The following is a 26,427-nucleotide window of genomic DNA, read 5'->3' on the forward strand; positions in this document are numbered from 1 at the left end:
CCCCAGACTCTGACGTTTTCAGTTTGCGCGGCCTTACGGTGCGTCAGGCCCGCGAACTTGGGTTTGTCAGCGTAGTTTTGGAACATTTGCACCACCTGAAGAAACCCACCCACCAATACCCTTTAGTTATCCCTGCAAGCCTCCCAACCCCATCAAACACTAACCAACTTAGTCTCTAGGAATTTGCCTATTCTGGACATCTCATAAAATGCAATTATAGATTATATAGCCTTTTATGTCTGGCTTCTTTCATTTAGCATAATGTCTTCAAGGTTCCTCTCAATACTGTAAACAGATAGGGTTAGGGGGTCCACAGAGAAAGTGAACCAGGCATGGCTTTCTTGACATAAGCCTAAGCCATTTTGTGATCTAAGCCTGGACACAATGCTTGTCCTTGAACCGGTCTCAGTAATAATGAACTTAAGAGAATAAAAGGACAAACTTATCAGGCAGGAGAAGCGACAACAGCAAAGATAACAAATCAGTTGTAAAGACTCCCAGTTCTATTTCAATGGTAAAGACTAGCTTAAAACACTGCCTTGAGCCGTTTTGCAGAATTTAAATCCCACCTCCGGTGCCCAACCACCAGATCAAGTGGAATCTAAGGGATGATGACGGTGACCTTTTCTGACCCTCGACTTCAATCAACTAAAATTTGGACTCTGCCTACTGTCAAGCCCCTTCATGAATATGCATGTACCCATAGCACAGGACTTCCCTAATTTTGTTGTTTGGAGAGACACTGCTTTAGGAAACGCTCGCAGTGTTCTCCTTATTCACTGCAAGTCATAATAAACCCTTTCTTCTCCCAGTCTTTGGCTTGGTTGTGTCTTTTGCCTCTACACCCACCAAGAGGTGAACCCAGTTTTTGGGTAACAGTACGTCATTCCTTTTTATGGCTGAATAATACTCCATTGTATGGATTTACCACATTCTGTTTATCCATTCAGCAGTTGATGAACACCTCAGTTGTTTACACCATTTGGCTATTATGGATAATACTATGAACATTCATGTACAAGTTTTTGTATGGACATATGTTTTCATTTCTGTTGACTACACACCTAGGAGTTCCATTTCCACCAGCAGTGTATAAGGATTCCAATTTCTTCACATCCTTGGCAACACTTGTTATTATCTAACTTTTTGATTATAGCTATCCTAGTGGATGTGAGTTATGACTCCTTAATGTATCCTAAGAATGAGCCTGTGGTTGTTCACCTTTGAGGGATTCTTAAATAACAAACTTTAAGTTGTATATATGCTGACACACACCTAATATTGTCTTACAGACCAGGTTCTGAAGGGTTAAATTTTTAAAGCTTCAAGGTCAATGTGTATTTCAGCTCTCTAGTATGTGGAAAACAATATGCATAAGGTGGCCACCATTATAATTTTTTGGAATGAATAAAGGTACGTGGGTGCCCTGTGACCTGGATTGAGTCTAATTGAAACTGTGGACCTCATATTAGGACTTGAACCCATGTGCCAGGACTGGAACCCAGCCAAAACCCAAATTGGGACTTGAACCCAGGATCTTTTGAGATCACACGCCTGGTCTCAGGACTTAATGAAGCTCAGGTTCTTTATGTCTCATCACAGAAAGAATTCAGTGAGTGGCAAAGTGATGCCTAAGAAGTTAATTTATTCAGAGAGATACACCCTCCACGGACAGAGTGTGGGCCATCTCAGAAGGCGAGAGCGCCCGAAATATGGGCTGGGTAATTTCATAGGCTAATGAACGGGAGGATTGTTCCAACTATTTGGGGGAAGGGGTGGGGTTTTCCAGGAACTGGTCCACTGCTCGCTTTTTAACGTTTTATGGTCGGCCTCGGAACTGTCATGATGCTGGTGGGTGTGTCATTTACCTTGCTAATGTATTACAACGAGCGTAGGAGGCTCGAGGTCTACTGGAAGTTGAATCTTCTGCCTAGTTGGACCTAGTTGGTTCTCACCAATTTTTGTCATGTCCTATGGCTATATCATTCTTTCACGGGTTCCTCCTGTTTGTAATGACCAAATGCTACACAGAATCTACAATGTAAAAAGATGTTGGCAATATTAGCCCAGTGTTCCTATAGGAAATTGTGATGTAGTCGGGTAGCCGAGACAAGCATGAGAAGGTACATGATGAAATAAGATAATAAAATTTGCCAAGAGGTACAACATGACAACTTTCTATATGAGAAGTGCTACAATAGATGCTATGAGTTCGGAAGAGAGAATTCACCTTGGCTGGAATAAGGCAGGAAAACAGCATGCAAGTTTTCTCCATTTAGTTAAAGGATAAAGGATGATGTGACCCTGGTGGGTGGAGAGTGACGATTCTTTCCCTGACCGAACTCTAGTCAAGCCCCTTTGAGCTTTCTTCTCAACTAGGCCTCAGCCTTGGCCTAGAAAAATGACAGACCCTCAGCACAAATGATTTTGCCTACCACCCTCCCGCCACGTTAAAAGACTTGTACAAACACTAACAGCTTCTTTTTTCTTTTTTTAAACAACTATCTTTTTTTTTTTTGGCTGCGTTGGGTCTTCGTTGCTGCGCACAGGCTTTCTCTAATTGTGGCGAGCGGGGGCGGGCTTCTCTTGTTGTGCAGCACAGGCTCTAGGCGTGTGGGCCTCAGTAGTTGTGGTGCACGGGCTTAGTTGCTCCGTGGCATGTGGGATCATCCTGGACCGGGCTGGAGTCACCCACTTTCTGTGGTTTTGCACTTCCCAGCCTTATCTTCCACAAGAGAAGGGGAGGAAACTCACTCAAAAGGATTTTCTTGAACAACAGCTCGGAAGGATACGCCTCTGCTGTCACAGAGTGTGTGTTTGTGGAGAACTAAGGGAGAACTGAGGCGGGAGCTCCCTCACCCTCCCACCCCAAATCACCAGTCCCCGGCATCTGCTCCCTTCTCTTCATTCCTGCTGTTTCGAAGTATATTTGCTCCCATCAAAGGCAAACTTCTCCTTCCCACTCAACAACTCAGCCTTTGTAATTATCCTTTCTCTCTCCCCTCTTTCTCTCTCTTGCTTTGTCTATTTCTCCCTCACTTTTGAGCCATTCCCATCTGAATATAAATATAGTTTTCTTTTTATATATATTTTTATTTATTTGGCTGTGCCGGGTCTTAGTTGCGGCACGCGGGATCTAGTTCCCTGACCAGGGATTGAACCCGGGCCCCCTGCATTGGGAGCACAGAGTCTTACCCACTGGACCACCAGGGAAGTCCCTAAATATAGTTTTCAAAAAATGTTCCCTTTATCCCACATCTCCCCCCATCTCCCCACCCTCAGTGAAACTTCTTGAAACATCTGCCTCCCATGTTGTCTCCATTTTCTCTCCCTGCCTGGTCGTCGATCCATCCCACTTGGACTTCTGGTTCCAATCTGATGCTTCTTGTAAGTTCACCACATTCACTGGTCACTTCTCCACCCTCGACTCTTCTGAACTGTCTGCAGAATTCAGCGCCGTTGAACATGGCCTACAACACAGCTCCTCCCCCTTTACTTCTGAGACCCCACAGTTTCCTTGCTTTCCTCCTACCTTGCTTCTTCCTCTTTCTCAGTCTCCTTGGTTGGTTTCTCTCCTGCATGACTTCTTAATGTTAAGTCCCTGTACTCACTGTACAGGTCATTCCAAGGAGTGCCGTGCTTGGGTGGTGGGCGAGGGGAGGATAACATCTTCCGTTTGTGTGTGTGTGAATTAAATTTAGTAGCACATTTTCATGGTTTTCTCACATGGATATCTACCAGGGAGACATGGGAAAAAAAAAATCTCAGGATATACAGCCAAGTAAAAGTTTTCAGTGGAGGCTGAGTGAGAGGTTACTTTGAAATGGATGTCCCTCAGGAAATAGAAGTTTTAGGACATTGGACTTCCACCGAAGCTGAGGAAAACCTTGAGCCAGTCTTACCTTGACCTTGAGTCGCTGACAACCATAGTTTGAGGTAATAACACCTACCTCAAATGAAGGTGATTGTGAAACCACATAACTCAGATTCGGACTTGAGCCCGCTGTCTTTTATATTGAGATCACACACCTGGTCTCAGGACTTAATGAAGCTCAGGTTCTTTATGTCTCATCACAGAAAGAATTCAGTGAGTGGCAGAGTGATAGGTAAGAAGTTGATTTATTGAGAGAGAGACACACTCCACAGCTACAGTGTGGGCCATTTCAGAAGGTGAGGTGCCCCGAAATATAGGCTGGGTAATTTCACAGGCTAATGACTGGGAGAATTCTTCCAACTATTTTGGAGAAGGGGCAGAGAGTTCCATGAATTGGGTCACTGCCCACTTTTCAGCCTTTTATGGTCGGACTCAGAACTGTCATGGTGCCCATGGGTGTGTCACGTAGCTGATGTATTGTCATGAGCGTATAATGCGGATCAAGGTCTATTGGAAGTTCAGTCTTCTGCCATCTAAGGCCTAGTTGGTTCTAACCAGTTTTTCTTGTGTCCTCAACAGCTACGTCATTCTTTTAAAGGTTGTGCCCTGCCCCCTTCCCTCCTGTTTCAATTGCACATTGCAGGAGATACGGTAAGCTCTGGGAGAGACCTTATCCCTTCCTCCTGGCCCCCTGATTCTCATCCCCATAAAACTCAGAGCATTGTTCTCTTGAAACAATTTCCATTCAGAGCTGTTTTGCATACACAAAACACATCTTTGAGCTCTTGATAATGTTTTTATTTTCACTTCACAGACTAAAGCTCTAAAAACGTTAAAGAGCTTTGTACTCACCGGTGCAGATGAGGATATGCAAATGTATGTACCTCCCATTTGCAAGGTATCACTTGTCAGAGTAAACAAGAACATTGTTTTCACTGTATTCTGTTTGCAAAATAAATATTTTTCACTAGTGTGTATCTGCTTAAGTTAATTTTTAAAATCTTATGAAGACATAAATATTTACCTATCACCCTTTCTTAAGTTAGAAGCGGTAGCATACATTTTTTTACCTAGAAAAAATGCCTATTTTTTACCTAGAAAAAAAAGGGCAATCTCCATTCTCTTATGTATGTTGAGTTCCTCCCATGAGGCCTTTGAGCCTGTGTTCTCTCTGCCTAAGTTGCCTGTTTACCTTTCTCCCACCATTTCTCCCTGTTGAAATCCTACCCATACTTGAAGCTGCCACTCGAGACTTTGAAGTCTTCCCCAATGCACCCAAGGGGAGCTCATCTCACATCCATTCACTCAGTACGTTTATTTCACACCTGTATACATCAGGCAAGGTGGTGGGCACCGGGCAGTGACTTCACAAACCTCACAGTCAGGTGGGGACTTCAGCGTGATCTCACTCCTCCTTATTAGGGTGTGTGTCCACATTAGGTTGGAATCTTCGGGGACCAGGAACAGTGAGTTGTTGGTCATTGTAGCCACAATGCCACTCACCACAGCGTTGTGCACTTACGATGCTCAATAAATATTTGTTAAATATTGTACTCTTTTTTGTCACCAATCTGTTATGATTTGTTGCGCTATAAGTAACAGAAAACTCAGTCAACAGTTGGAGTTCATTTTCTCATTATTGGCATTGTTTGGATAGCTCAGTCATCTAATGACTTTTCTCTTAGTCCTGTGGTCTTTTGGTCACAAGATCACTGCTTCATCACCACGATCACCCTGGCTTCTGAGCTGAAATAAGGAGGAAAGACAGTCCGCCTTGCTTGTTCCTTTTGCCAGGCAGTCAAAAGCATTCCCAGAAACACACTCCAGACTCCCACTTACGTCTCATCAGCCAGAACTGTTATATCGGCAAAGCCCACAGCAGCAGTGAAGACTAAGAAAAGCAAGTATTTAAAATTTGCAAGCATGGGACTTCCCTGGTGGTCCAGTGGTTAGGAATCCACCTTCCAGTGCAGGGGACGCAGGTTCGATCCCTGGTCGGGGAACTGAGATCCCACCTGCCGCGGGGCAACTAAGCCCACAGGCCATAACTACAGGGAAGCCGGCGCACCACAACGAAAAATCCCACATGCTTCAACTAAGACCCGACGCAGCCAAAAAATAAGATAAATAAATAAATAAATAATAAAATTTGCCGGCAGGATAGTGGAAAGCATCCAGGAAGAAGCGGGTAGGGAATGTTCTTGGGTCACCCGACCAGCAGTGTGTACCCCATTACCAAGATAAAAACAGCCAACAACTGGACGTTGATAGCTCTTCTTAAGGAAGATCACTCTTTGAGACTTTTATTTTCTTCTTTATTTTCTCTTCAATAAAAATGTATTGACTGTTTACTGCATGCCAGGAAATGTTCGAGGTGCTGGAGACACAGTTGTGAATAAAGTCAAGTCTCACCTTTATGGAACTTACATTCGGGTGAGATTGACAGATTTAAAGAGCAAGTGATATAAATTCAGGCAGGGATAAGTACCAAGAAGAAACATAGAACAGAGTAAGGGACAGAGTGTGAAGGGGGTAGGTACTGCTTTAGATAAGGGGGTCATCGAAGCCCCTTCTGATGACCGATAGTTGAACTGGTAAATGAATGAAGTCAGAGACTTACATGTGAAGACCTTGGGCAAAGGCATTCCAGACAGAGGAACAGTAAGTGCAGCAGCCCTGAGACAAGAGCTGTAGCAGCTGGAGCCCCCGAGGGAGGGACTGAGGCAACAGGGGGCCAGAGGCATGTGGCCAGGGAGGGTGCTACATGCTTCATTATTATTATTATTATTATTGTCATTGTTAGTAATGTGTGACAGAAGCCACTGCAGGCTTAAGAGCAGGGGAGTGACATGATCTGTTTACAATTTTAAAATCTGACTACAGTGTAACTAGCCTGATAGAAGCTCAGAACCTAAACGGACAGCTTCAAAAGTTGGATGGGAACAGTTACCAGCTCTTTTCCTTTTCACTTCTCACTTAAATAACAAAGAGAATGTTCAGCTTAGGTACCTGGAAATCAGAGGTATAACCGGCTTCAGGGTTCATTGAGCCAGGGCTTAACAATGTCATCGAAGACAGTTTCCCTCCCTCCATGTTACACCTTCAGCATCATTTAACTGGATTGGAAGTCTAATTCCCCTCCGCACAGGGCCGATGGGTATTTGCTGGTAGCAAACCAGCTGCGCACTTTCTCCCTCACAGCGAGAGGTCACAGGTAGCCCAGTGTGCATAGCAACAGACCAGGGCTGCCCTTGCTCAGACCCCTTAGATCACGGCTACCCTTTGTAAGTCAAAGACTTTGTCAAGGAGATGGAATCGTCCGTGGGATTTAGATGGAGGCCATCTCTATGGCTGAAGGTGGAGTAAGCTTTCCCCAGAGCGTAGGGGCTAAGTGAAGAAGGGGAGGAAAAACAAGTGAAAATGTGCATGTGAGAAGGACCAGGTTGTGAGGCAGCAATGAGGTGCTAGGCAGGCACCACGGGTACCACTTGTGTTTCCTCACCGTAAGCAATGTGGGGCACACCCCTTCTCCCTTTCATGCCTGTCAAGGCTTTTGATTTAGTGCTGAGCTTACTGGAGGATGAAGACCTCACATTTTCTCAGACAATTCTTACAAACTAGATTAAAAAAAATTTTAATGACTTTCCCATGTAGTTAAAATTGTTTCTGAAACGCTGATTCTTATGTCCAGTTGCAAAATCACCGTGTGCCTCAGGAACTACATATGCCCATGTTTGCACCAGTGTCCCCTCCCCGGGTAATGACAGCTGTCCAAGGGCACCTGTCAGCTGTCACCTGCATAGTTTATTTTCCCTGCGTGAGTAAAGATGACGGTAACTGCTAGAACCATTCCTCATTTAGGATCTTCTCCCTTGTACTTTGTAAATCCAGGAACTTTTTACCAGGCACGTTACCCACCGGAGATTAGAACAGATTAGATTAGAAGGTAAGCAGGAAATGATAAATAAAACAGTGATTAAAGATATACATTATCTTCTCTCAAATACAGAAATGTAACTTCATTAATAAATACATGAAAATTAAAACAAAATGCAGACTTCCTTGGTGGTGCAGTGGTTAAGAATCCGCCTGCCAATGCAGGGGACACGGGTTCGAGCCCTGGTCTGGGAAGATCCCACATGCCGCGGAGCAACTAAGCCCATGCACCACAACTGCTGAGCCTGCACTCTAGAGTCCAGGAGTCACAACTACTGAGACCACGTGCCACAACTGATGAAGCCTGCACGCCTAGAGCCCGTGCTCTGCAACAAGAGAAGCCCGCATGCAGCAACAAAGACCCAATGCAACCAAAAATAAAATAAATTTAAAAATAAAGTAATTAATTGTTTAAAATCCATATTAATATTTTCTTAGTCATTTTAGGTCTACCACTGAGGATTCCTCATGTTCTTCCATAAAGAGTCCAGGCTCACAAATTCCCACCCCGCTTCCCTCTAGCCTCTCCAGGACTAAGTAGTTCTGCCTCAGGATCAACTGGGGGCTTGTTAGAAACACAGATTGCTGGGCCCACCCCGGAGTTTCTGATCTAGTAGATCTGAGGTGGGACCTGACATTCTGCATTTCTATTAAGCTCCCAGGTAATACTGATGCTGGTCTCGTGACCACTCTTTGAGAAACAGTGCTTTAGAAAAACAAATTCCTTTCCAGTCTTAAAGAGAGCAGTTCCACTCCCTTCTGTTCATCCTGGTGTCAGCAAATACGCAAACCCTGGGGTGCGCACATTGCACTGCAACTGCAAGCACTCATCAGCACATTTTCCCCAACAAATACAGCTCCCTTTCTAAAAGGAATTGTGTGCCGGGTTTAAAGGAAAGATGCCATTTTTCCCCCACTGTGTTGCCTCATCATCGTAATTGTCAATATCATTGCCATCTGAATTTATGACGTGATTCCTTTGTAGAAAACACTACGCTTAGTACTTTGCATTCATTTATTCCTCAGTCCTGTTGGGAGCTAATTCTCCATGACTCTCTCACATTTCTCCATGTTAGGCATCATCAGTCAATTTGTTCAGAAGTATTTCCATTCCAGGAGAATAAAGATCGAGAGCATCCTCTCCCTGGAGACATCCAGGAGCGTAACGATGAAGACCTCACCCTCCCTGCCCCGCGGAAGACTTGCTAACATCTCAGGATAATGAATGGAATAGTTCTCTTCAGAGCACAGAGTGGCCAGGTCTGCCAGCAGCCTCTGGATGCGGTTGGGGGTTTCTGAAGCTTGGTATTCCTGAGCTGTGACGCAGGACCACTGTGCACCCACGTCCACTGGGCCTCTTCATTTCTCCCATGTGACTTGAGGGGCCGTAAGTAACACACTACCCAAATCCACGTGGGCGCATTGTCCCCACACCAGCCAAATCTAGGGACATTTGCCAAGCCGATCTAGCAGCTGTCACCGGCCACTCCTGAGAACTGCTTGACTTTTAGCAAATCTCTAAGATTGTTCTGTTATTTCCATTCTTCGGAAGAGAACAACTGAAGCTTTAGGCAGTTTAATAACATGTCCAATGGTAAGTGACAATGTCAATTACTAAGTGACAGTGACAAGATTTGATCTCATGTCTGCCTGACTAGAGTCTCCTTTCTTTGCAATTGTACATTTCTAGTAGCAATTCTGAGGCCTTTAAAAAACGAAGAATCGGAAGTCCTCATTCCTGTAGTAAAGCTCTAAGTAACCTCACAGGAGGAAAACAAACTTTTCCACTCCTGTCAATACACCCAGCGGAGCCCCAAAGAGTGAGAGCTGCTCCTGGACAATCTTCCCTGAGAGCAGTGGCTTCAAAGGGAAGAAGGTGGGAGGGGGAAGGGCAAACATGTTTCCGACATCATCTTAAAGTTTGCTTTTCCTCTGTTTCTCTTAGTAATTTATAATATTTTTAAATCTGTACAAATATTGTAAATCCGTAAATCTGTATTTCAGTCAGGTTTATCGAGGTACAGTTTACGTACAATAACACTGATCAATTTTAAGCGCGCCATGCGATGCGTTTTGACAAATGTGGACAGTCCCGTGACCCCCACCTTGCTTGTGATACAGATATTTCCATCACCCTAAAATGTTTCCCTGTGCCCTGTTGCAAGGAAGCCCTGCGTCCTTTCCTGGTTCCTGGCAACCACTGATCTGCTTCCTGTCTATTGCTTTCTCTTATCTAGACTTGCATATAAATGGAATTATGAGCAATTATGTAGTAACTCCTGTCTGACTCCCTTCCCTCAGCACTGTGCTCTTAAGATTCATCCATGTGGTTACCTGGACTACTGGTTCCTTCTTTTTTTTTTTCCTGAACAGTAATCTTTGTATGAATACACCACAATTTGTTTATCTCTTCAACAGTTGGTGGAAATCTGGGATGTGTTCAGTGTTTTGGGCTTTTATGAATAAAGCTGCTATTAACATTTTTGAGTACAAGTCTTTGCTGGAATATATATTTTCTCCCATGTCCTGGGGGCTATCTCCTGGAGGTTCCCGGGGTAAAACCCAGCTCTTAGCATGGCATATGATACTTTTTAAGAGCCTTTCTCTGTCTATCTTTCCCACCGTATCTCTAAATATTTTCTGACACAAAGTCTGTAGTCCATTCATTCATTAATCCAACATCCGTGCACCCAAACAATGCTAAGGACTGGGGATAAATATGAACAAAGCAGAGACAATCCCAGTCCTTACAGAGCATCTAGTGGGTAAAACTGACTATAAACAAACAGACATATAAAATGATTGCAGGGAATTCCCTGGCGGTCCAGTGGTTAGGACTCCACACTTTCACTGCCGAGGGCCCGGATTCAGTCCCTGTTTGGGGAACTAAGATCCCACAAGCCGCGTGGCACGGCCAAATAAAAAGAAAAAAAAGTGATTGCAGATCACGAGTGCTACAAAAGAAACGAGAGATGAGATGACACTAGCTGGCTGTCACAGGGCAGAGGAAAACATGGCTGGAGGTGAGAAGATCCTAGAACAACAGACGGGGAGGTCGGCTGGCTCTGCCGTATGGGTGCAGATGTCATCAAGAGTAATGACAGGGTAGGAAAGAGGAACTCGGTGAGCGCAGAGCCAAAGCCTTTCATGAAGCAGGTGTCAGTAGATGATAAGCCCTGATGTCATTAACTTCTAAGGAATTCTGGTTTTTGAAGGAGGGAGGAAAAGAAATCGTTTGAATGCAGCAAAATGGAGCGAGGAAGATGCTTCTCTCTTGGTCTTAAGGTATGTGGGTGTAAGAAACCAGGATTACACAGGACAAAGGATGAAGGGTTTGGGAGGATAGGGGAGAATGGCGAGGAGCTGGGATTCGGAGTGAGTGTCCTGTGTCAATGGCTTGAGCAGTTTGGGCTACGAATCATAACAGGAGTAAACAGATGAGAAATGGGAGGATGGGTGGGAAAATTGTAGCTTTGGGTCCTGAATATATGGGTCCACGGCTTCTGCTATTCGCTCACTTCTGCTTTCTCCGAGATTCAGAAGCCCGAACGGGGTGCTTTGACTGGGAGTCTGAACATGCTTGCCCACACACTCAGGCCTTTGCAAAGCCATTTTGACTCGGTCATTTCCCTGTGCTCTGACTTCCCGTTCACGATTTGAGTCAAACTTCACTTCCTCTCCGAGCTCCCCCATCACCGTTTTTACCGACCCACAGCCTGAGTGAGCCAGAGCAGACTCGGAAGCTCGAGCATCCTCACGGCCTCCCGTTCGGAGTCTAGGTTTAGCTCACACTATAAGGTAATTATCGGTCTACATTCCTGTCCGCCTACCTCTCTCAACAGCCCTTTCAGGACAGAGATCATGTCACTCATTTCTGATTTGTAGCAATCATAGCAATTCACGAGTGTCTGTCCCATGCACACCTTATCAATGAAAGTTGACTGCAAGAATAAGAAATTCAACTCCATCGGTCTATTACCTGCTTTGTGAGGTCGTATCTCCTCTTATTTATTGCACTTATCTTGTTCAAGTTGCAGAGGGTGCTCCTTCCTTTAGTATTTCGAGCTTAGCTAACAAATCCATCTCACCTTACTCACGTGCTTTAGAGTTGTGTGTGCTGTGTGTGAGCCTATATCCCGACAAACTGAAGTGTCCACACGTGGCAGCTGGTTCTTCCAATGAACCTTCTCTCTTCCAACGTTGCGGTCACGTCAGTTGCCCTTCTCCACCCTAATAAGTATAGACTCCCTTTGTTTCATTATTCAGAAAGCACTACTTGCTTTACCCTACTTTTGTTTCTTAATCTCTTCACTAGGGCTTAAGATCAACTCGGAAAGCGGACTGAAAACAGGCCTGGCTGTCATTGTGTGAATGAGTAGAAAATATCACTCTACACACGGCCTTAACATTCAAGAGATTTTAACTGAAAAGTAGACTAGATTTCTGATCACTGAGTGTTGTGTTGCTTGCCACATTTAATATAATCATTTATGTAAAGGGCAGTGACAAATGACAGGTGTAAACGGATTACTTGTTTGTGGATACATAAAGAGTGTGGAAATGAGAACATAGTCATGGTTAGGACCACACAAAACATCCAAACCTACTTTAGCACAGATTAATGAATAAGATGTTTGGGGAAGCCCATGCAGATATGGCATACTGCTTTTTAAATGATATCAATTGCTTTTGAAAACAATGAAGCCTCCTCTGAATGCTGCCAATAATCGTGGAAGGCAAAAGAATAGCTCCCCAAAGATGTCCACACTTTAATCTTCAAAACCTGTGAATATTTACCTTACATGGAAAAAGAAATTTTGAAGATGTGATTAAATTAAGGGCCTTGAGATGGCAGGATTATCCTGGATTACGTGCATGTGCCCAATCTAATCACATGGGTCCTTTCCTAGCTGTGGCCAGAGGGAGATGTGACCATGAGATGGCAGTGGGAGAAGCACTCAAGCCATGCTTGGTGGCTTTGAAGACAGAGGCCGTGAGCCAGGGCATGTAGGCGGCCTCTATAAATTGGAAAAGGCCAAGAAACAGATTCTCTCCCAGAGCCTCCAGAAAGGAACACAGCTCTGTTGACACCTTGGTTTTAGCTCTGTGAGACCCTGCACAATGGTAAGATAATACATTGTGTTGTTGGGAGCCACTGAGTTTATGGTAGTTTGACAAAGCAGCCATAGGAAACTAAAACTTGATAGTATTGTAAAAGTGATAGAACTGCTTTCCAGAAGGAAAAAAAAAAAACAGTGAAAACTTGGCTAAGAGTTGTATCTAATTTAGATGGAAATGAGGAAAGTAACTTTGGAGCATGAATTACTTGTGATTATTTTTTTTCTAGACAGGTCTAATGACTACTTAAAACAAAACAGAGGAAAAGACAACATGATATGCACCAAACGGCTCACAGTGTTGTCTTAGTGACATTGTGGGTACAGCAGTCCCCCCCTTCTCCGTAGTTTCGCTTTCTGTGGTTTCCATTACCCACGGTCGACCTCAGTCTGAAAATATTAAATGGAAAATTCCAGAAATAAACAATTCATAAGTTTTAAATTGTGCACCGTTCTGCACAGCGTGATGAAATCTCCACCCCACACAGGGTCCCAGCCATAGATGCCATGTGCTCCTGACAGCTGACCCAAAGCAGATGGTCTCCCTTCTGACTCAGCGTCAGAAGCTCAGTAGCAGCCTAACGCTAGGTCACAGTGCCTACGTCACTCACCTCGCTCCATCTCATCACATAGACATTTTATCATCTCACATCATCACAAGAAGAAGGGTGAGCACAGTACAATAAGATATTGTGAGAGAGAGAGAGATCACATTCACACAACTTTTATTACAGTATGTTGTTCTAATTGTTCTATTTTATTATGAGTTGCTGTTGTTAATCTCTTACTGTGGCCAATTTATAAACTAAACTTTATCATAGGTATGTATGTATAGGAAAAAACAGCACACATGCAGTTTCGTCCTACACGCGTCAGGCATCCACTGACAGTCTTGGAACATATTCCCTGCAGATGCGGGGGGGGGGGGGACACTGTGTGTGTGTGTGTATATATATATATATATATATATATATATATATATATATATATATACACACACACACACATATAGCCCCTATCTATTTATCTATATACTTGTTTAGTTTTTTAATTTTTCTACAAATATATGTCACTTTGTATATTAACAAAATATATGGCCAAAAACAAATGGAAGTGAGCAAAAGAAGAAATGATTTATTGCAAAAAGATCTGGTTCAAAGGTCACTCATAACAAAAATCATGAGCCAAGAGCAAGTTTTCCAGAGTCAGTAAGAAATTCTCTTTCTAAATACTCTAAGGTAGCAACACACACACACGTGCGCACACACACACACATACACACACATCTGTGAATCAAAAATTAGAATTTTTAGGGACTTCCCTGGTGGCGCAGTGGTTAAGAATCCGCCTGCCAATGCAGGGGACGCAGGTTCGAGCCCTGGTCTGGGAAGATCCCACATGCCGCGGAGCAGCTAAGCCTGTGCACCACAACTACTGAGCCTGTGCTCTAGAGCCCACGAGCCACAACTACTGAGCCTGTGTGCCACAACTACTGAAGCCCACACGCCTAGAGCCTGTGCTCCGCAACAAGAGAAGCCACCGCAATGAGAAGCCCGTGCACCACAATGAAGAGCAGCCCCGCTGGCCGCAACTAGAGAAAGCCTGCGCTCAGCAACGAAGACCCAACACAGCCAATAAATACATTACTTAATTTTTTAAAAATTTAGGATTTTTAAAAACCTTCATATACCGCCATGAGCTTGAGAGTTTCCTAATATTCAAAAGAATGTTCTTGATGAAATCAGTGTGGATATTAGCAACTGTGATTTTTTGGTTAACATAGTAATAATGAAATTTGTCAACATTTGGAAGTTACAAAATCATACATGGGTGAAAGATCCATTCAGAGTAGGAGACAGATTGATGGGTTTTCATGTAACAGAGGAGGAAAAGTTCACTGATACGGTTTTGGTTTCCCCATTCAACCAATCTTTAAGAAGTTACCACTTGTTGAGTTCCAGTGTTGTACCAAAGAAGAAAATCCAATTATCAATACACGAGAAGGTTATTAAATACTCCTCCCTTTTCTAACTACATATCCCTGTGAGATCAGATTTTCTCCACATACTTCAGTCAAAATGAGATATCACAACGGATTAAATGCACAAGCATATTGTGGGAATTCATTAAGCCAGACATTAAAGAAATAGTCAAAATATGAAACAATGCTATTCTTCTAATTAATTTTAATCCAAAAACATGTTTTTATGCAAATATTCATTTTAACAGGCAGTGGGTTTATTACAGTCATTTTTTTTTTAATTTTTAAAATTTATTTATTTATTTATTTTTGGCTGCGTTGGGAGATTCTTAACCACTGCACCACCAGGGAAGCCCTTATAGTCATTTTGAAATATTTTAAAAACACCTCGCTATTAATTTCTAATATGGTAAATATTAATATATATAACCTCCCATAAACAAAAGTTGTCAATAATTTTTAAGAGAGTAATGGGTTTGGGAGAGGAAGTTTGAGAAGACTAAATAAACAAAGCCATCAGGAAGTTCTAGAATCTGACAGCTTCTGAAAGAGAGATTGCAAAATTTGTTAGCCAGAAATGTCTTGTTTATTTGACACACCTGGCGTTTCAGGAAGGGTTAAAAATATGAAGGTTCTAAGAATAGTTCCAGTTATCCACACAACTGCTAAGATTTCTGGTTGTTGTGATAAACTGAACTGTAAATGAATTACTTTAATATAAAAGAGATTTTCCTATCCTATATATAATAAGAAGTGCAAAAGTATGAAAGACATTTTGATCCTTTGCTACGGGGGAAAATGGTACTTTATTAAAAGAAAGGAGCGAAAAAAATGAATGGACATTGATACCAGAAGGTAAGAGTTTTGGAGCCATTCTAGAGAAAATAGCCGCTAAGAAACTTTGTGATAAACAGAATTATAGACCATGAAAAGACTGGAATTTCTAACTTGACTGAAGGGATATTTGAAACAAAAAGAGTAATATGGCAGCTAAAATAAAACCTCAAGTTTAAGAAACATTCTTTATTCCTGTAGTTTTTATAAAGTATACCATCAATGCAAATAACCAGGGAAAACCTATTTTTTATCCATACAACTTCTCAGCTGCCATGTCACTGACTAGCTGGGTCATGGTCACGGCCATGGTGGCAAACAACAACCCTTGAACTGACAATCTGCAATGTGGATAGTTCACATACGGAGAACTGGGAAATCATTTCATGTAATTTAATTTTCCGTCTCTACCCAGCAGGGAAAATGTCTCAGATATTTTCCAGAGTAAATGATCATGTTCCCCTGATTATGATTCTAGGGATACAGTATTTTAATGCTAGTTAATTGAGCCAATGATTCCTTCCTCACTCGGGCTCCACTCACCACACGGAGGAGCTAAATGGGCTGAAACACAGCACTGGCCCGAAAGGGCTGTGGAAGAACTCCATTGCTCCACACCATTCAGCCACGAGGATAACGACTTGATGGTGATCCAGATGGATGGCTAGAACTCACCGATGTCACTGTACCACTGGCCATTCTTTTTACTGCTCGTTCATTAAGTCCCGTCACAGCACATCTTACTGTCTCATAAGTTAGCAGTTGTTGTTTTTTGGCTGCGCCGTGCAGCAACATAGGATCTTAGTTCCCCTACCAGGTATCAAACGCGCGCGCCCTGCAATGGAAGCATGGAGTTTTAACTACTAGACTGCCAGGGAAGTCCCCATAAGTGAGCAGTTTAGAAAAAAAATAAAAGCTTTTTTTTTTTTTAAATTGGATTAAGGGTGTACTCTGAGTGAAAAGCTATAGATGAAAAATCATATGATATAGTAATAACAGCATAACAATCGTTATAGTGTTGGGTTACCGTTAATTTTAGGACACAAATGTAGAAGGTGTTTATGGGATTTTGGGCAACCAGCATCCCTTGCCTCTTTCCCATAGAATACTCCTTTCCTTTTGAGGACTGTCTGATCTCCCACTGAATTTAATCTGGAGAACTTCTTGTTAGATGTTCCCGCCTCACCACGCCAGTGGCTGGGTACATAACCCAAACTTGATGCACCCTCCATTCAGTTTACATCTTGAACAGAGGGACAGAAACTGAGGATGACTTAAGTGATTTATTCTAGAGGAACAAACTAGAAAAAGCCGTTCTTGCTGCCATTTCATTCCTGTTGCTCCAGTCAGTAGTTCCTAGAGCTCCCTGGGCTGCGACCATAAAACCCTGCTTCTCCAGCCCCTGAGTCTCTGAACTCCTGATATCTGTTCAGAAAACTTCCTTTTTGATTAAGTTAACCAGAGCCTAAACACGCAGTTTTTGGCTTGCAACCAAAGAACACCCGTATAAGCAAGTGTCCATATTACCTTTAAACCTGCTAAGAGGAGCTGTAATATCACGCTGCCTAAAGAGCATTAGCCTTAGTCGTGTGCAAGAAAGTGCTGGCGTAAATCCCTCAAACCTCAGTCAATTCAAACACCTCGAGTATCCATGAGAACAAAGAACTGCATTCAAGAATCACTGCAGAATTTGTACGCTGCCCCAGGCATTGTGCGAGACCCTAGGCCAGACACGGGAGATACGGAGATGAGAACAAAATGATTGCTTGTCTTCAGAGAACGTATAATCTAGCGGAGGCAATAGACATGTACACAATGAAATAGAACCCACGCGGTTAAGTGCCACAACAGAGGGTGCGGGGCAGAAGCCACAGATATTTCCTTCTGCCACGTAGTTCAAGAAGGAGTTAGGCCTTAAAACAAATTGGATTTCTCCAAGCAGAGAGGGCAAGGAAGGTATTTCAGGGAGATTAAAACAGACAGATCATGAGAGACCGTGGCCTGACTGGGGAACAGGGGTCGTCTTCGGCGGCGAAGGCAGAGCACAGGAGGCGCGAGAGGTGCAGGAGGGAGGGCGGGTCTCGCTTTTGCCCGACTGGCTGTGCAGAGCCTGCAGGCACTTTGGGATTGGAAAGGAGAGCCCGCATTCCAGCAGCAGAGGCAGAGATTAAACATCCCAGATGCAGTGAGTTACGTCATGGCAACTGCGGTCACTGCTGAAAAGGCTGAGCACGCAGCCCTCGGAGGTCAGGGTGTGATGGAAACCAACCCGTGTGCGCGTGGCGCACTCACGTCCCCAGTGCGGGGATCCTTCCCTAAGGAAATGCTGTCGGAGGCTCGACCTGAAACATCGACTGTCCCGCCGTCCTTTGTGGCCAGTGAGGGGCCTGGGGCAGGAGGGAGACTGAAGGGAAGGAAGCTGGAGTCGCAGGAGCGCAGACCTGTGAGGGAATCTGTGGCAAAAGGCTGTGGCGCCGACTTCAGAAGAGTCTCAACTTTAGACTCTGACCGTCTCTCCAGCTGAAGCTGTGTCTACAGTCACAGTATGTGAGTGTTTAAAGCACTGGTGTGTTAAGTAAACACTGTAAAACATATCATAGTTTTTCACTCCCCATTTTATTTTTCTGGGGGTTTCTTCTCCATCACAGCCTCTAAAATTCTACGTGCTCGGACCCCGGGCTCCTCGGGTTCTGCTGGTGAGAGCGTGACGGGCCACACGGGCCTCGCTGGCTGTGGAAGGACTGGACTCGTCTCCCCAGGGCAGGGGAGGCCTCAGAGGGGTTCCGTCCACACCTGAGAAGCGCTGTGCCCGTTTTCCCACATTTATCAACTCCTCTGCTTTTCACCGCTGCCTGGCAAGGAGGGTATGTTTAGCCTTATTTTGCAAAAGGGGAAACCAAGGCTAAGAAGAGGCTAAATAATTTCCCCAGGTCACACTGCTAGGAAATGTTTAAGCCGGCCGTTTAATAGGGACCTAACTGCCACGCTCAAGCCCTCTCCACTGCCTCGTGGCCACCCCGCTGCCCTGCAGAATTGTAAGAAGTACTGGGCAACGCTGGAAAGCACAGGAGTGTTATGGGCTGAACTGCATCCCACTCAAATTCATATGTTGAAGATCTCTCAGTAGTTCAGATGTGATCATATTTGCAGATGCGGTCTCTAGTTAAAATGAGGTCTGTAGGATGGGCCCTAATCCAATATGACCAGTGTCCTGACAAAAAGAGGAAATTTGGGCACAGACATGTACGTGTGAAGACACAGGTAGAAGGCAGCCATCAGAAGCACAGGAGAGAGGCCTTAGAAGAAAACAAACCTGCAGACACCTTGATCTTGGACTTCCGGCCTCCAGAACTGTGAAAAAGTCTACTGATATTTCTGATGGTTAAGCTATCTGTCTGTGGTGCTTTGGAATGACAGCCTCTAGCAAGCAAACCAGCACAGGGAGTTTGTTACATTTTTTGTACTCCTCTGCGGGTGCTGATACTGTTCTCTTTCCACAGATGCCCATGTTCCTGGCAGATTTCCTAATACAATATTCCACCAGCTACAGTCAGAGCTTTGCACACCTGGCCTTCTCCCCATAATTAAAAATTATCATCAGGTTAATCTTCAAAGCCTTGCCTTCCTATCATATGATGGTGCATAGCAAAAGATTAAGCCGTTTAAACTAAATCCTGGCAATAGTCAATATTAGCCCTCCAAGTTGAGGTAAAGCCTTTACTCAGACGTTAAGAATGCTACAACATAATTAAAGCTCTTAAGGTGGGATATAAGTCTTAAGAATTTCAGGTACCAGCAGTTAATCAGGAGAGAGATTTCTGAGTAAACTTTCAGCATCTTTGGAATCATCCTCCAAAGCTCGTGCAAAAGGCTGACTCCACTAAAAGGAATATTTTGGCAGATGGAGGGGTTGAGAAGCTCGTGAAAATGTACTCTCATGGCTTGTTTGGCTTCACTAATTGGATCAATATTTGTTGTGTATTTTTTTCTCTTAAAAAATAAAACCAAATACAGTACTAACCCAATGCCTTTAGAAACCTGTATTTTGTCTTCTGGAGACTTTTTAGTGTTTTAATTTCCTCAGCCACTCTGTAATTCTTTATTAAGTTTTAACGTGGTTTAAACTCTCCATCTGCAGACAATGCATTATTTCCGCCTCTTTGCCAGCAGGTGTAGTATTTCCCAGGAGTCTGTTTTAGAGCGCCCTCTGGTGGTTTACAGCTGTTATGACACATCCATCTGTAGCATCTGCATCCATTCCATCTCACGGTGATTGCTAAGACCTGCTCACCAAAACAATAATAGAAGTTATGTGTGCAACAGATTGCAGCAGAATGATGCTCAGCTTTACAAATTAAGAATAATTACTCAACGTGTGACTGTCAGGAAAAGGACAGGAGAGTTTTGTGGAGGCAGGTTACAACCACTCTAGCAAACGGCTCTTCCACCTGGAACTGTAAAACATAACTCTGAAGGATGCATTGTGTATTTCTATCGCTTGCTGAATTCGGCTAATTTTCAGTCTGGGGTGAAGGTAGAGAAAGTGCTCTGGCTTTGTGTTATGTCTGCTCATATTAAGGTCTCTTCGAGTGGGGCAATATGACTAATTACTAGCTCCTTCCAAGACTTTTTATTACTTGGTGATGAATCGTTAGAAGAAAGAGCTCAGTGACTTGTGTTCACATTGCTCTCTTGCCTTACGATCTAGGTCTCTGTGCCTTTCTTTTTACTATTTGTCTTTTATTGTGGTAAAAACACATTAAATTTACCACCTTAGCCTTTTTAAAGTGTGCAGTTTCTGTGCCTTTCTGACTTGACTTTTTTTTTTTTCTCTCCGTCTGATCATGCCCTTTTCCTTGGTACTTATAACACTTAAGTACTGATATAGAAATGAAATAAAACATGTAAGGATTACAATGATAAATTGGCCCGCATTATGATGTGACCAGAAAACCTTGTGAAAAACTTTCAAAAACAGCAAAAAACCAAGCCTAGATGTATATCAGAATGAGTGTTCTTTTCAAAGTCACAACCTTGGGAAATTAAACACTTACTAGAAAGACTTTATCTAAAATTCTGGCTTTTACTTCAGAGAATATTGAATGTGAGTTATGTCTCCCTTGCTGCAGAATCATCCGTCTTCAGAAATAGGTTTGGTTTTCAGAAACTGACAGAAGAGATATGGTTAATAACATAGATGAGCAAAGCTGAATCATGGGTAGTTGGGTCAAAAATAAACCTCAACTTAGTTAAGGAGATGTGTTTTCCTGTGTAACTTGTAAATGGATTTTCCAGGCAGTTCCCAAAGAGGAAATTTTTAAATGTCTTGGGAAATAGTAGCATTTTTTGGAATAAAGAAAAAAAAGGTGTCGAGCTATTTAGAGGTGACAAAGCATTTCAACTTTATTTTCTCATTTAACCATAACACAGCAGAAAAGTAGATGAAAGGGATTTTATTATTATTATTATTGTCCCCAGCATGTGGATGAGAAAATAGAGACTTGTGGAGGTCCAGTGCCTGGTTCAAGGTGCTGTAATTGTCCACTGTGGGAGTGATTAATCTGGACATGGGACAGCAAATCCCATGTTCTTTTAGCTCCACCACAACTCTACAGTGACTAGCTGTTCAGGGACGTTATTTGAGATATAGTTTATGGTATTTTTGCTTTATGAAAAAAATCAGATAACTCTTATCATAAACCTATACATCTTGTCACATTAAAAAACTATCTGATGAATGGGAAGTCTGGAAGAATATCTGTCCAACCTGTTAACAGTTGAATGGTAACATGATATTATTTTCTTCTTGAAACAACATGAATGTATGTATTGATAATCAGAAAAAAAGGTGTTATTTGTAAAATCAATTTCAAAAGAACTAATTGCAGAGTTCACAATTCATAGGTTTTTTTAAATTAAGATTTTATTTTTTTAGAGCACTTTTAGTTCACAGCAAAATAGAGGGGAAGGTTCAGAGATTTCCCATATGCCCCCTGCCCCACACCTATACAGCCTCCCCCATTATCAACATCCTGCACCACAGTGGGGCATTTGCTACAATTGATAAGCCTACCTTGATACATCGTAATCACCCAAGGTCCGTAGTTTAAACTATGGTTCACTCTTAGTTGTACATTCTGTGGGTTTGGACAAATGCATAATGACATATACCCATCATATATGTAAGATGATGATATCAGAGTATTTTCACTGCCCTTAAAATCCCCGTGTTCTGCCCACCCCCAGAAACCACTGATCTTTTGACTGTCTCCATAGTTTTGCCTTTTCCAGAATGTCACAGAGCTGGAATCATACAGTGTACATCCTTTCCAGATCGGCTTCTTTCACTTAGTGATACACATTTAAGGTTCCTCCATGTCTGTTCATGGCTTGGTAGGTCACTTCTTTTTACTGCTGAGTAATATTCCATCGTGTGAATGTACCAGTTTATCCACTCACCTCCTGAAGGACATGTTGGTTGCTTCCAAGTTTGGGCAGCTATGAATAAAGCTGCTGTAAATAACCAGGTGCAGGTTCCTGTTGCTCTATATCCTCAGCAGCACTGAGTTGTCAGTGTTCCGGATTTTGGTCGTTCTAATAGGTGTATAGTAGTATCTCACTGTTCTTTAAATTGACATTTCCTTGAATTTGCATTTTCTTTAAATAAATTTTCAGAAGAGGAGGAGTTTTTGTTTTTTAAATAGATAAATTCTTGAAAATGTATATAGGAAGAAGTTATTCTAAACTCCTAACTGAATAAGAACACATATGGTGGGGTCGGACTTTTTTAGTGATCTTTGATCTATTTGTTTAAAAACCTCTTGGAAATTCTAATGAAAATTGTGAACTCTTTCATCTGGAATATGTACATGATTTCAGAATTTTGCCTATAGTTAATTTGTGGACGATCTAAGCGCCATCCGTAGGCCATATACTACCTATTCCTGTTTTGTTTTTTTTTCCTGAGAATTTTCTTTACAACTATCAAAAGTTTATTTTTTATGTATTAGATTTATAACATCTTAATTGGTAAAATTAAATTAATATCTTCTCTATAAATGGAGAAAATATTTCTTTATTAGCATAGAGATATTATTTTTTATCGTCTCTCTGTGCATAAGTACCTGAATGGGTTAAGGTCTCCTTAAGAACATTATTCAATCTATGGACTAAATTTCCTCCCTTTCCCTTCCTTGACTCCCTTCCCTCCATCTCTTTCCAGAAAGGATTTAAGGCAGTTTACAAACATGCACTAGATAAAGGAAAAGTAAAGATAATTCAGTGAGTAAATTTGGGCAAAGAGAGACTCAGCATAGGGCAAGTGAATTGAAATAACGTCTGCTTGGATGATCTAGAAGTGGACCACCTCTTGGACTCTGAGATGATGACATCGAGAAGGAAATGTGGTGTCTCAGGTGAGTCAGTGATCATAAGAGAAGACTTAATCACGGCTTAGGAGAAGCACATTTATTTTTGGCACTAAGTCCAGAGAAAATGTTTTTATGGCGGTTCTTATTAGGAGGACAGGAGCAGTGGACTGAACAATATCTTTAAAAATATCCATACTGTAAACAGAGTAATGAGTTACTCAGGGCTGCTTCTTATAGAGAAGATCTCAATAGAAATCCGTCACAGTTCAGTGAGCAACTTTCTGGGTAGGGAGCCTAAGGAATATGGCCCCTGTAACAACACTACGACACTCTGACCTTAGTCCAACAATATGAGTAGAGGAAGGGCTAGATTGTCTGTCCTTCGGCAATCTTCCACAAAGATAGCGTTTCTCAACGACTTTTGATAAATATTTTTAAAAGCTCTATCAGGGTAATACATGCATACAGTAAAGTACTGTGAAATAAAATTCATATTTATGGCAAGACAAGAAAAATTTAAACATAAAAAATTTTCTCTTCCCTTTGACCTCCTCTCTCCCCAGTTCTGTGCAATGTGTATCTACATAACGCGTTGACCAAACCTGCCCCATCAGCAGAAATACCTGCTTAACCATAAAGAGCAACATTCTTCTAACCTCAACAGGACAACTCCTAGAAGACAACATTCCTACCTGATCATGTAAAGGGCCAGATCTGGATTGTGTAAACTGTCAATAATACATCATTTAACGTACAGCCCTCTGTTTCAAAAAACTTATATAACCACACCTTGACTTCTAACGGGCGCAACAGTTCTCGAAGCTTTCTGAGATTCTGTTCTGTTTCTGAGTTTTAATCCTCAATTTGGCTTGAATAAAATTTTCCATTTCCTTTTTTTTTTTTTTAATTTATTTATTTATTTATTTTTGGCTGTGTTGGGTCTTCGTTTCTGTGCAAGGGCTTTCTCTAGTTGCGGCAAGCAGGGGCCACTCTTCATCGCGGTGCGTGGGCCTCTCACTATCGCGGCCTCTCTTGGGAGCACAGGCTCCAGACGCGCAGGCTCAGTAGTTGTGGCTCACGGGCCTAGCTGCTCCATGGCATGTGGGATCTTCCCAGACCAGGGCTCGAACCTGTGTCCACTGCATTGGCAGGCAGATTCTCAACCACTGCGCCACCAGGGAAGCCCTCCATTTCCTTCTTAAATGGACTGATTAATCCTTCGTTGACAGTATCCAATAGTAGATAACAGCTTTGACACAAGCAACAACCTCCCCCCCGCCCCCCCCGTCCTCCCCACCCTCTAGACTCATTCCACAGAGACACTTATTACACAATGCTTATTTCTTCTAGTGGTTACTTTCAGAACACTAAGTAAACTTTCTTGATTTATAAATTTTAGATAAAATCTAAATTTTAATTTTAGATTGAGCTGAGCTATACTACTCATCTCTGATTGACAACTATTTTCAGTTCTTCTAAAAACTTACACTAATAAAACTCTATCTCATATTTCATCTGCATGAAATAAAACTCTATTTCATCTGCATATAAGATGAAGATATTGGCACGTCTAAATTTCTTCCCCCTTACCCGCCTTCCTTTGTAAATTATACTTTTATTTTCACATTGTAAATATTGCTAGTTTGCTACCATTGTATTATATTCTGTACCCTTGCCTTCTTCATATGCTGAATTACTTCTGATAAGCAGTTACCTTATTATGGTTACTATATTATTATTTACTTTTAGACCAAGTGGTATACTAGGATTATATGTCCTTTTTGGCGGGTCCATAAACATCATACAACATTTGAATTTGCTAATTTGGCCCACAGTTTTCTTTTACAGCATTTGGTTTTGCCTAGAGTTTCTAATAAACTTTTATTTCTTGTTCACAAAATAGTAGTATTGATATCCTCGTATCCTCATATTTTCACATTCTTGCAGTTGTGCTACCTGTGTGTGGGGTCCTTTTGCTTGGGGTCCCCTTTCTCAGTGGGGAGTCCTCCCCATGCTTTGTCCTCTGCCCCCATCTGGGTCATGTGTTCTCTGGAGCTGCTGAACTGTGTCACCTTTGGGTTTGTCTTCACTGCTCAACCTCTCAATGGTTAACCAAACCTTACATCTTTCTCTTTCCTCTATTTTCTTTCATCTTCCAAGTAACGTCCTAAGAAAGGGTATGAAGGAGTTAACTTTTCTAAGTCTTTCTTTGAATGGCTCAATGTGTCTTTATTCTGCCCCGACATGTGATTGATCATTTGTCTGGGTAGAGCATTTAGGTTAAAACTCACTTTATGTCAAAACGTTGAGGGCCATGCTCCATCGTCCTCTCACATCCATTGTTCTTGATGAGAAGTCTGGCATCAGTTTGATCCTTGAGTTTTTGTAGGTAACCTGTTCATTCTCTCTGGCAGCTTTTAGGAAATTCTCTTTATCCTGATGATCTAAATTTCATAGCAATGTGTGTAAATGTTTTCCCCACTCATTCCATGGTCCTGTTCAATTGGTAGGTCCTGTCCTTCTGGACTTATTATTCAGATGTTGAACCTAAAGAAATGATCCTTTAATTTTCTTATATTTTCTCTCCTATTTTGTAGTCTTCTTTGTTCTACTTCCTGGGATATTTTCTCAACTTTATTTACCAACTTTCCATATTTGACTGACCCTTTGTGCCTCTTTTCTCTCATTCTCTATTTTTGAGGGGATATCTTTACCCACTTATTATACTTTACAAAATCTGCTTTTACTATTAACATTAAGGATTTTTTCCCAAGAGCTCTTACTTGGCTTCTTGATTATTCTCTTTCATGGCATACTGTTCTGCTTTTGTGTCGTTATAATATCTCAGTTCTTCCTGAGTATACTAAAAATACATTTTAACAAATCTATTTTCTGAATTTTCTGTTTTCTCTTTCTTTATGTTTGACTTTCATGCTGCTGGGTTTTCTCCTATTCCTGGTGATTTATGATTGACATTCCTATTTAAGAGAAGCTTAGGGAGTCCCAAATGCCACAACAAGATCAGGTGTGATCTCTCTAGGCAACCAAAACCCACACCAGAAGCTGTAAAACTCTCCAGGGAACATTCACATCTTTAGTAAACAGTCCTCTGGATTTTTTTTTCCCCCCAGAATTAAACGCTAGATTTCCTGATTACTTTGAGTGGTTAGGCAGGCTGAGAAACTGAAGGGTATATCCTTTGTGTACCCAGACCTTTAACAGATTCCCTGCTTCCAGCCCCACTTGTTGCTCCTGCCCTCTGTCAGATCTTCTGACTCTGAGCCTGGAGAATCATACATGTTCCCAAAGGCAGAC

The 26,427-nt window shown here is 42.3% G+C and overlaps 1 long non-coding RNA gene across 4 annotated transcripts; it reads left to right on the forward strand.

The window, feature by feature from the left end:
- The first annotated feature begins 10,928 nt into the window (after window positions 1–10,928).
- LOC117203321 (uncharacterized) lies at window positions 10,929–24,008 on the forward strand. Of its 4 annotated transcripts, none has more exons than XR_004486032.2 (5): window positions 10,929–11,095; window positions 12,721–12,934; window positions 16,847–16,943; window positions 19,243–23,157; window positions 23,676–24,008. It is a non-coding gene; the product is annotated as an uncharacterized LOC117203321 (long non-coding RNA). The 4 variants fall into 4 exon arrangements; XR_004486033.2 differs by lacking the exon at window positions 12,721–12,934 and adding an exon at window positions 13,416–13,595; XR_007472779.1 differs by lacking the exon at window positions 12,721–12,934 and having other exon boundaries at window positions 10,931–11,095; window positions 19,243–22,135; window positions 22,965–23,157.
- Window positions 24,009–26,427: the final 2,419 nt, after the last annotated feature.

The sequence above is a fragment of the Orcinus orca genome, chromosome 17, assembly GCF_937001465.1.
Source record: "Orcinus orca chromosome 17, mOrcOrc1.1, whole genome shotgun sequence".
In the NCBI taxonomy this organism is placed as follows: domain Eukaryota; kingdom Metazoa; phylum Chordata; class Mammalia; order Artiodactyla; family Delphinidae; genus Orcinus; species Orcinus orca.